Source organism: Sciurus vulgaris (assembly GCF_902686455.1).
Source record: "Sciurus vulgaris genome assembly, chromosome: 7".
NCBI classification, from domain to species: Eukaryota; Metazoa; Chordata; class Mammalia; order Rodentia; family Sciuridae; genus Sciurus; species Sciurus vulgaris.
The window spans coordinates 33,575,327-33,586,056 of record NC_136467.1 but is presented as its reverse complement, the minus strand read 5'-3'; the positions used below and the strand labels follow the sequence as shown (position 1 = coordinate 33,586,056).

At 39.7% G+C, this 10,730-nt stretch overlaps 1 long non-coding RNA gene across 1 annotated transcript; it reads left to right on the top strand.

Moving 5' to 3' along the window:
• The first annotated feature begins 4,311 nt into the window (after positions 1 to 4,311).
• Positions 4,312 to 9,013, top strand: LOC306665320. Its single transcript, XR_013764974.1, has 3 exons — positions 4,312 to 4,446; positions 5,093 to 5,176; positions 7,925 to 9,013. It is a non-coding gene; the product is annotated as an uncharacterized lncRNA (long non-coding RNA).
• The last annotated feature ends 1,717 nt before the right edge of the window (positions 9,014 to 10,730 follow it).

The window sequence follows — 10,730 nt, the reverse complement described above, 5'->3', positions numbered from 1 at the left end:
ATGATCCTGTCCCATGATCACCAAGCTGTGCCAGGTGTATGGAAGAAGAGAACTTGCATAGTTAATAGGTGTTTATACCCCCACCTGAAGGACTTTATTTGCATCCAGACTTAATGCAGGCCAGGAGATCTTAGACCTTGAATTTGATGATGTGACTGGATAACATTCTGCAGGTTTGGTGACAGGGTGAGTGTGTTTTGTTTGCTTTTGGGAAGGACGTAAGGTGTTGTGGCTGAGTGCAGACTGTGGAAGACTTTGCAAGGATTCCTACCTGCCCCTGGGCAATGTGACCTCTCCACTTATCTCACTGAGAGGTGAAGTCTATTTTTCCACCCCTTGACTCAACTTTGATTTTTTTTTTTTTTATTTTGGAATATCGTACTTGTTTAATAAATGTTCATGATCAGCATACCTGTCACCCTATGGTTCTTTTCAAGCTTTTGAAAATTGTGATAACACAAGATCTACCCTCTTAGATTTTCATGGACACATGGAGTATTGTTGAGCATAGGTATAATGCTGTGTAGCAGATCTTTAGGACTTGATCTTGGTGCATGACAAACATTGTGGAGGGGATGAGTCTGCCCTCCTGCAGTCACGTAAGGAGGCACAGGCTAGGTTGCTGGACAAGGAGACTGCATGGACAGGTTGTTCTGGTACCAAGGCCCCACATAGGGGAGTAAGGCCATCAGAGACCTTGTAGCCCTGCTGGAGCTGCCAGCAGCTGCAAGAGTGACCCCAGGAAAGACCACCCAGAGCCACCCAGCTGCGTGCAGAAAACCCACAGGACTGTGCAAACAAAAAATGTGATGTCAAGCCAATAAATTATGGTGCAATTGTAACTAAGTAAGTTTGGATTTTAGTTCAATGTGTTCAGAAAAGGAAACAAGGTAAGGGCACACAGTCACTTTGCCTGTCTTAATATTTGAGAAAACTGGTGAGCAAAGAAAGGATTCTGAGGGGCTGAGGTGGCAGCCAGTTGTGCCCCTACTTCTCCCACTCAGAATCCTGTATATTTCAGAAGCTTTAATTCCTTGTGTCTTCTGCTGTCCATATTTTTGGAATACAATTTGCTATCTTTAACCCACTTTGGACTCTATCCCTTGGATTGTGTGCCTAATTATGGTGTGCCCAAGGACATGTGGCCAAAGGTCATGGTTCTCTAATGTTAGTATCTCAGCAGACCCCCCCCCCCTCCACCCCGCAGCAGATGGGATCCTGCCCATCACTCCCAGGCTCCGATTTGGTAGATTTTCCTTTCACATACATACTGGGTAATTCTGAGGCTTGTGGCCTATGCTTTGAGAAACAGTTGAAATAGATTCGACTTTTCAGTAAATAGTAGGTCTGGTTTTGCTTATTTTCATCTTGATGTGTGTCTCTCAAAGAAGCAAGACTGAATTTTAAAAATGGGACAAGTCACTTATGTATGTGTTCTACTCCATATTTAAAAGGATGTTTGGATGCACACCCATATCCATAGCAATGCTATTTACAATAGCGAAGAGGAAGAAACAATTTAAGTGTGCATTGAGGGATGAAGGGATAAGCAACATGAGATGGATGCACACAATAGGATATTGTTCAGCCTTCAAAATGGAGACCCCATCACAGGCCACCTCGGTGGACCTTGAGGATATTAGGTTAAGAGAGGTAAGTCAGTCACAAAAAGACAAATACTGTATGATTTCACTTATATAAAATATCTAAAAGAGTCAAATTCATAGAAACAGAAAGCAAGAATGGTGGCTACCAGGAGTTGGGAGAAGAGGAAGCAGGAGTTGTTCAACGGGTGCAGAGTTTTAGTTTTATAAGAAAAGTTTTAGAGGTCTGTTGCACTATGGAAAAACCCTGTTGCTGAACTGCTTCCTTAAAAGTGGTTAGATGGTAAATTTTATGTCTTTTTTTTTTTAAATCGATATTTAAAACATTATGGTGGGGTTTAGGGGGAGGAAGAGGATATATTGACAAGATAGATGGAAGTTCTGATTGTAGATGGGGAATTTGCAAGTTCATGGTAAATATGAAATGACACATACAAGAGCAATAAAAACAATGATCACTTTAGAAACATGCTTAGCTCTACGAATGTAGGCCTTGGATAAAATTGAATATATAAGTGCTGCAGATGGTTGACTTTCTTCTCTAAACTAAGGAGTTTTTCTCCCCTTGCTGGCCAGACTTGGGATTGTTCAGTTTGAGCAAATTAACCAAAGAGCTGGAGTGTTCTCAGAAAGATGTTCCTATTACTACAATGAAGGTGTTTTTCATTCACCAAAATATTTCCTGCAGAGGTAACAAACTTCTCTAGACATTATCTGAGATTATTCACTTATGTGTTCTTCTATTCATTAAAATCAATGTAGTCATTCCCCAACCCTTATTTAACCCATAATAAGAGTTGTACTAAACACTGTGGTTTCAAAGATGACCTTGCTGTGGACCTGGGTTTGGTATCAAGTCGAAGGACACAGATATATAAATCATTAAGTCAGATGATGTGGAGTTGAGTGATAAAGATCTTCTGTGTTCTCCAGTGGGAGAACGGGTTGGCGGGGAGTGAGGGAGGAAGTAAAGGGGTCTGGCAGGAGTCAATGGGTTCCTGCCGGTTCCTTCCTTAGAATTCACTAAGAAGTCATTTCATCACACAGAGGCACACAATTGATTGTCAAAGATCATTCTCTCTTTTCTCTGGTAGCATTTTTTGAATCAGGCTTTTCTTTTGAACTGACAGATTCAGCAGAGAGAGTGCAGAGGGGGTCTGTCTTCCCTTCACACAGTTTTCCTGGAGATGACGGATAATGTCTTAAGCCAGGGAGTCAACAATGGGATAAAATGTGCACACAGTTCTCTGTCTTACTATTATAGGTTTAGATTTGGTAAACACCACTACAATCAAGATAGAGAATTATCCCCTCACCACAAAGGTCTCCTGGTTCTGCCCCCTTCAATCACATTCTTCCCTCCCCCATCCCTAAGCCTCTAAAGCTGTCAATCTGTGAAAAGATGCCATTGGTATAGGTGGAGGGGCGGGAGGCTGGGGCAGGGGGATTGAAAGCTCAAAGGCTTAGCAATTTAGTGAGGAGGTCCTAAACAACTTAGTGAGCCCCCCCCCCCAAAAAAAAGGGTGGGGGACAGGGAGGCTGGGAATGTGGTTCAGTGATTAAGTGCCCCTGGGTTCAATTCCCAGCACCTGCCCCCAAATACCATTGGAGATGACATCTAACAGAAATTATATGTGTAAGTCATGTTAATGAAATGCAGAAAACACACTAAGGTAGCTTGTGGAAAGGATGTTATATAAATGGGATCATTTGCATGTGACCCTTTGAGATCATGCCCCACAGACACCCACTCAAGGTACTTTCCTCATGATCAATCCGAGTCATTTTATCAATCAAGTTTGTTGTTATTTTATTGCTGATCAGTATTTTTGGTGTGGATGTACACAGTTTACTTAACCATTCACTTCTTGTAGGACATTTTGGGTTATTTCGTTTTTCTTTATTACATTTTAGACTACTGTGAACAATTATGTGCCAGTTTGGGTGTGGATGTAAAGTTTTCCTTTCTGTGGGTTTAATGGCCAGGAAGGCAATTGCTAGGTTGTACGATAAGTGTATTTTTAGTTTTTCATTTTTGAGAAACTACCAGACCATTTTCCAGAATGACTGTAACATTTTACACTGTCATTATTCTGTTATTATTTTTCATTTTTACTTTTTTGATAGGTGTGTAGAGATACATTGGTCTTAATTTGCCTTCATTTGCTAATCATGTTGAATGTTTTCATGTGCTTATCTGCCCTGTGTATGTCCTCTTCAGTGGAAAAAAAAAAAATCTTGTCATGTCTTTTAACTCTTTTCTAAGAGAATGGCTTAATTTATTTTACTGTTGCTTTGAGTTTTTATATATAAATCCTAGATATGAGTCCTTTATCATGTATATAGCTTGCAAACAAACTCCCCAACACTGTGGTCTCTTTTTCTACCCTCGTAATAGGTACTATAGCAGAAGAAATATTTGTTATTTCAATGAAGGCTAACCTGAGGGTTGTTTTTTTGTTTTTGTTTTTGTTTTTTTTTTTAATCAATCATGATGTTGTAATCAAGTCTAAGAATTCTTCACTTATGATGTTTTTAAAAATTTTTATCATTTTACACTTTACTTTGAATCTGTGATCTGAAAATGTGGGTTAATGTTTGCCCAATGCTTGTGGCTTAGGTCAAAGTTCACATTTTCTGTCTGTGAGTATCCAATAACTCCAGCACTGCACATTAGAAAGGCTTCCCCTCCTCCAGTGCCTGCTTTGGACCTTTGTCAAAATCAGTTGAGTGTACGTTTGTGGGTTTTTCTGGGTTCTCCACTCAGTGTGACTGAGCTATATTTCTAACCCTCCAGTACTGTAGTCTGTTTACCTACCCGTATGGTAAATCTCCAAAACAGGTAGTGTGAATCCTTCCACTTTATTCTTTTCATATTTATCTTAACTATTTTAGTTTTTCTTTTACCTTTCCTTATAAATTTTAAAATAATCATGTCTTGCTTGGATTTTGAAAGGAATTGCAGTAAACCTACAAATCAAATTTGGGAGAGTTGGCATCTCACTATGTTTACTTCCAATCTATGACTAGTCCTGTCTTTTTTTTTTGGTGCTCGGGATCGAACCCAGGGCCTTGTGCATGCAAGGCAAGCACTCTACTGACTGAGCTATCTCCCCAGCCCCTGTCTTTTTATTTAGATCTTTAATGTCTCTCATTAGCCTTTTTCAGTTTTCAGTATATTTTCTTAGATTTTTTAATCTAAAGTTATTTTGGCAATTATAAATGATATTGTATTTTTATTTTGGTTTTCAAATGGTCATTGTTAGTATGTTGAAACATAAGTAGTTTTTATATACTGAATTTATAGCCTGTTATTAGCTTTAGTTTTGTGTTTTATTTCTTTGTTTTTGCTTTTTGGGATTCCTCGGGATTTTTGAACATAGAAAATCATGTCACCTGTAAATAAAAATAGTCTTATGTCTTCTTTTTCCAATCACTGCGACTTTTTTTTTTTTTTCTTGCTCTATTGCACTGGCTTGAACGTACAGTCCTGTGTTGAAAGCAGTAGAGAGTGGACATCTTTGCTTTGCTCCTGATCCTAGGAGGGGCACAATGTCTTTCATCCTGAAAATGTAGTGTTTTTTATGTTTGTTTGTTTGTTTGTTTTTGCTGTTAGTATTCTCTGTTGGTAGAAGGAAATGTCCATTTTAATTTATCCATCGCTCTGAGGTGTAAGAAATTCTTTTAATTCTCTCTTAATGATGAGCTTCCTTTTTTTTGTGTAAAAATGGTAGTTGCTTTTTAAAAACACTTAGAAAAAATAATAACCCAAGAAGTAGTAATACAAAGAAAATAATACAGGAAAATACTTGTACTCTTGGTAAAATTTTATAATAACCATATGAGCATCGTCATAAATAACTTCAAATTTTATCTTATGATTGTATGCAAAGCAGTGATCACATTAATTTTAATAAAGACTCTAAAATGTCTTTTGTGCCTTCTCATTATAAAGTCCTCATCCTTGTGAATTAAAGAGAGAAGCAAATGTCACCAATTATACTTGGCCCTTAAAATTATTTTATGTAGAATTGATAAACTATAATCACGTTGCCAAAAAATTTAGCTTTCATCGTATTGACAGGTATCCATTTGGATACCCGTAAAACCTTTTTCAGTATTATTGGATCTCAGTGAAATATCAACCTCAAACATGTTTAGCTTAGGAAACATTAGGGGCATTTGATTGTAATGATCATGATCTAGACACGGATGCTGAGGGAATTCCCTGGGCCTACCCCCTGGAGCATCCACAGAGCATGCTCAACACTGACAGCTGCTTCCTATGGGCAGAGGCTCCTTTCTTTGCATCTCCAGGTTCACTGAATGCAGCAATAGCTGCTGGAGTTCCTTCCCCAGGCCTCCTCTCCTCCCTCCCTCTGGAGTCTCTTCCTCTCCTCTATTGGTCTCCTTTCTATATTTGTAAAATTCCTCTTTTATCCTTTCTCCTGTCTCTTTAGCTTCCACATATGGGACAAAATGTTGTTTATATACACAATTATAAAGCACTCATTAAAATGATAATAATAAGAGAAGGGAGATCAGGAGAGTTGAGCAATCAGATGGGAGAGGAAGGAGGGGAAAGGAAAAAGTTCTAGGGAACTTGATCAAATTATTTTAAGCACCTATATGAGTATAGCATAATGAATCCCAGCATTACGTTAATTGCAAAGTATCAATAAAAAGTTACAAAAAAGGTAACAATAAAAACAATTAAAAAGTTCACTGAAGTCTGGGCCAATGGGTGGGTCCTTCACCAGGCAAATGAAAGCTTTCAGAATGACTGGCAGTAGCAGCAGGATGTTTCTCTGAACTGTCTAGATTTATTTTCAACAGGCCTCTGTTTTAACAACTACAGGGACACCAGAGGACTAAGAACAGGAAGTTACAGCTGCTTAGGGTTATTGGTTCATTGAGATAGATTTTACCCTTGAGTGCTACCTCTCTTCTCCCAGCAGGTGGCAGTAAGCCATTATGAGATGTACTGGGACACACATGCATGGAAGGCACCCTGGATCTAGTTTACTTAGGGCTACTTGGAAAGTGAACTCGAAGAACATACTGGAGCTCACTGTGAATCGGAAGTCAGCTTTTAGTTCAGAGAGCCTATGAACCACTGTTTTATTTGGTGCCTCTCAACTGGCGAAGTGCTACCTACTGTTGGAGAATAAACAAATTTACAGCAGGTTTGCTTTTGTTCAATAGGGGATTGAGGCCTGCAGTTTAATTTCTACATGCCAGCCTCTCCCCCAACGGTTGCCTTTTGGGATTTTGAAGACAGATCCTGCTTTGGCTCAGCTTTTTATTGGGACAACAGACATGTGACTCTTACTAGTCACCTCCACTCAGATGTCTAGCAGTCACCTCAAATTCAACACATTCAAACCAAGTGGTGGTGTGCTGGAGTCTACCTCTACCAGCTCCTAAGAGCCTGTTGATAAATTGTCAAAGATGCTGCGAGTTGGTTGACCTACAGGTGCTAGTTTTAAATGGGCCATGGCAGAAGCATTTACAATAAAAATCCAACGCTGCCAACCAAGAGCTTCCCCCACTTCTAGCCAGTTAGGAAATATTTACCAATATATTCCTCTGATCCAAGCACACGGGCTTCCTCCCTTAACAATACCCTCTTTCCTGCCCACACGTTCCATCCACACCCAAAACTCTCATTGTCTCATTGCAAAGTCTAGTCCTAATTTGCCTCCCACTGCAGTGATCCTAAATGTGCCTACCCCCTACCTATTACTTTTCCTTCCCTGCCCTCTTGATTCCCAAAACCCTTTGTTTATGTCACAAGGTAAAATGTCCATTTCATAATGTGTGTTTCACTAGACTGGACACTCAACACTCACTATTTGGTCCAAGAGGGAGTTTCGAACCCTGTGTCTGAGACATCATGGTAACCTTACTTGCTGTGGTAGATCTTGGCACATAGTAGGTGCTCAATAAATGACTACAGTTTGGGTTCTTACATTAGAGTGACTTTCTAATTCCTTTATGTTCCACCATCTGATCCCAGTCAACTTATTAATATTATTTTTTATTTATCTTTTCCATTCATCTGGTTATATTTGATGCACTTTATTCCAACCGTGACCTTTGGTGTGCCCCACATCCACCCCACATCTCCATCTTCGTGTGCACTCTTCCTTCCCCATGGAATACTTTCCCCATTTCCTTCCAGGTCTTACTCAAAGTACCATTTTCTCTGTGGAGCTATTTTCTCCTTATCCTTTCAATTCTGCCAGTCTAAGTAATCTGATCTCTCAACAGTGTGAGTCTTTAAATTTGTCCACTAACTTCTAAATTTCCATTAAAAGGGGAAACTGAACTAATCCACTGTGGCTGAGGAGACCGCAAGGAGGAATGCCAGAGTTCATGAAGAATATCCTGAGACCCGCGCCAAAGTCACTCCCTTGTCCAGACCAAACAGAGCAGTGTGAGTGATGGATGGAGATTTTGGATGTGGGGTATGATGAAGGGGGAGGACCAGGCTGGCAGACTGGAGTCTGTCTATTTGAAGTGGCTGCCCCTTTGGCCTAGTCCCTGGGGGTGAGAGGGCTGTTTGTGCCCTGGTCTGTATCAAAGGTGCCCTTCACACCTACCGTCCAGGTCTGTTAGCTGTCCTCGTAAAACAGTGTTTGGAGAGATATCTCCTGGGAGAGAATTTTGGTTTGAAACTGGAAGAATGAAAACTTGAAACTTAATTGGGAAGCAAGAGATATATCAAGGGGGAAAAGGTAACAATTTTGAAGTGGAAAATATCTTGTGAAGAGTAAAAATAGTGTCTTTTAGGTGGCATATGAGGTGGTTCGGCTGCTAACCCTTTCATTAGCTGACTTCCTGTGCTCCATTGGGAAGGTCCTCTGAGGGCCGATGGCCACCTCTGATGCCTCTAACCAGCTGGTGTCACCTCTCAGGCCACTGGTTCCAGGAAGACAGGTTACTCAGCAAACAGTCAGCAAAGTTGCATTTCAGGAAAGCTGACCTACCAGTCGCTTATCAAGAGTGTGTTAAGCACCTTCCATGAATCCAAACAGTAACAGGTGCTGGGGAGGGTGTGGGGGTGGATATAAAGAGAAGCACATGACCTCATTTTGTTGTTGTTTTCGTACTTTGGGTCAAGTACAAAATCATGTGATTTTCATTTGGGGAGACAGACCAGAGAGATAAAATACAAATGAACAAACACTTGCAGTAGGAAGGGAATACTACGGAGTCAAAGGCTTTTCCACTGACTCATTGAACCTGGGTACTCTCAGGACATAGCTCAGAGAGCCACTGTGGGTCATTTCCCATTAGTGCCAAGCACAGACCTTGTTCTCACCCAGTCCCATCTCTAATTGATATTCTGTTTCATCTTTCTATTAGCTTTTGACAGGGGATCTAATATTTCTGGGGTTTTTTGTGTGGGTATCCTAATAGTCTTTCGTGAAAGATTTTTAAAAAATTTTTTATTAAAGATTATTTTTAAATATGTTTTGTAATTTTGATTGTGAACTTAACGTTAGGCCCTATCTGTGCAAATCCCCCACTGCCCTGCCTTTCAAAGTTTCCATTGCTTTAGTCAGGCACAGTGGAGATATTAGCATCTCCCTACTAACTTCTATAAGTCTTCTGGGGTTCCCAGACTACCTAGGTGGGGCTGCTTCAAACCTCGAACTGCTTTGTGGGAAGGCACGGCTATAAATTCCAGAGGAGATTTTCTTTTTTCCTATCTAGGCAGATGAGACTATTTTTCTTTGTATTTGTGGGTGGATTTTTCCTGGTCCACTCCTTCAACAAAGGTTTGGTTTGGTGAGTGTTCTAACTTTACAGGGAGGGAGGTGGCATTTAAAATTGCATTTCTACCAGCTAGGTTTGGTGTTTCATATGCCCTGGTCATGGGGATGCTAAGATCCCAGACTACTGATTATGGGAAATGGAAACCTTCTCCCCTCCCAGGGCAGCCTCAGTGGTATTTGCCATTCATGGCTGTAGTTTTTCTGTTTTGTTTTTGCAGTACTGGGTTTTGAACCCAAGGCTTTGTGCATAAAAGGCATGCACTCTACCAACTGAGCTATACCCCAGCCCTCATGACTGTAGTTTTTAAGTTCTTGTTATCTGAAAGTCTACAGAATTCCCCTTTTTTTCTTGAGATTTCAACAACATGCTTTAAAGAATGTTTAATAAATATATGAAAAAGTGCTCAACATCTCTAGTAATTTCTAGCATCTAGAACTGCAAACTAAAACAACTCTAAGATTTCATCTTACTCCAATTAGAATGACTATTATCAAGAACACAAACAATAATAGATATTGGCATGGATGTAGGGAAAAAGGCACACTTTTACATTGCTGGTGGAGTTGCAAATTGGTGCAGTCAATTGGTGCACTGGAAAGCAGTGTGGAAAAATTCTCAGAGAACTTGGAATAGACCCAGTTATCCCACTCCTTGGTTTATACCCAAAGGACTTAAAATTAGCATACTACAGTAACGCAGCCATATCAATGTTTATAGCAGCTCGGTTCACAATAACTAGATTGTGGAACCAACCTAGATGCCCTTCAACAGATGAATGGATAAAGAAACTGTGGTATATATACACAATGGAATGTTGTTCAGCCATAAAGAAGAATAATATTATGGTATTTGCAGATAAATGGATGGAATTGAAGAATATCATGCTAAGTGAAATAAGCCAATCCCTATACAACAAAGGCTGAATGTTTTCCCTGATAAGTGGATGATGATATATAATGGGGGTAGAGAGTGGGGGATGAGAGAAGAATGGAGGAACTTTAGATTACTTAGAGGGAAATAAGAGGAAGGCTGGGTATGAAAAAAGGTGGAGTGAGACAGACACCATTATCCTACATACATGTATGATTACACAAATGGTATGAATCTACATCATGTATAACCATAGAAATGAAACCCTATTTATGTACAATGGATCAAAATGCAGTGTGCAAAAAATTTTTAAAAAAAGAATGTTGACCATATTTTAACGAAGATTTCTAGTCTCCACCCCCAGAATTTGCAACTTGAGGCAAAACCTAACATTTACCTTTTTTTAAACTTTTTTTTAAATTGTAGATGGACACAATGTGTATTTTATTTTACTTTTTAAAAAATATTTTT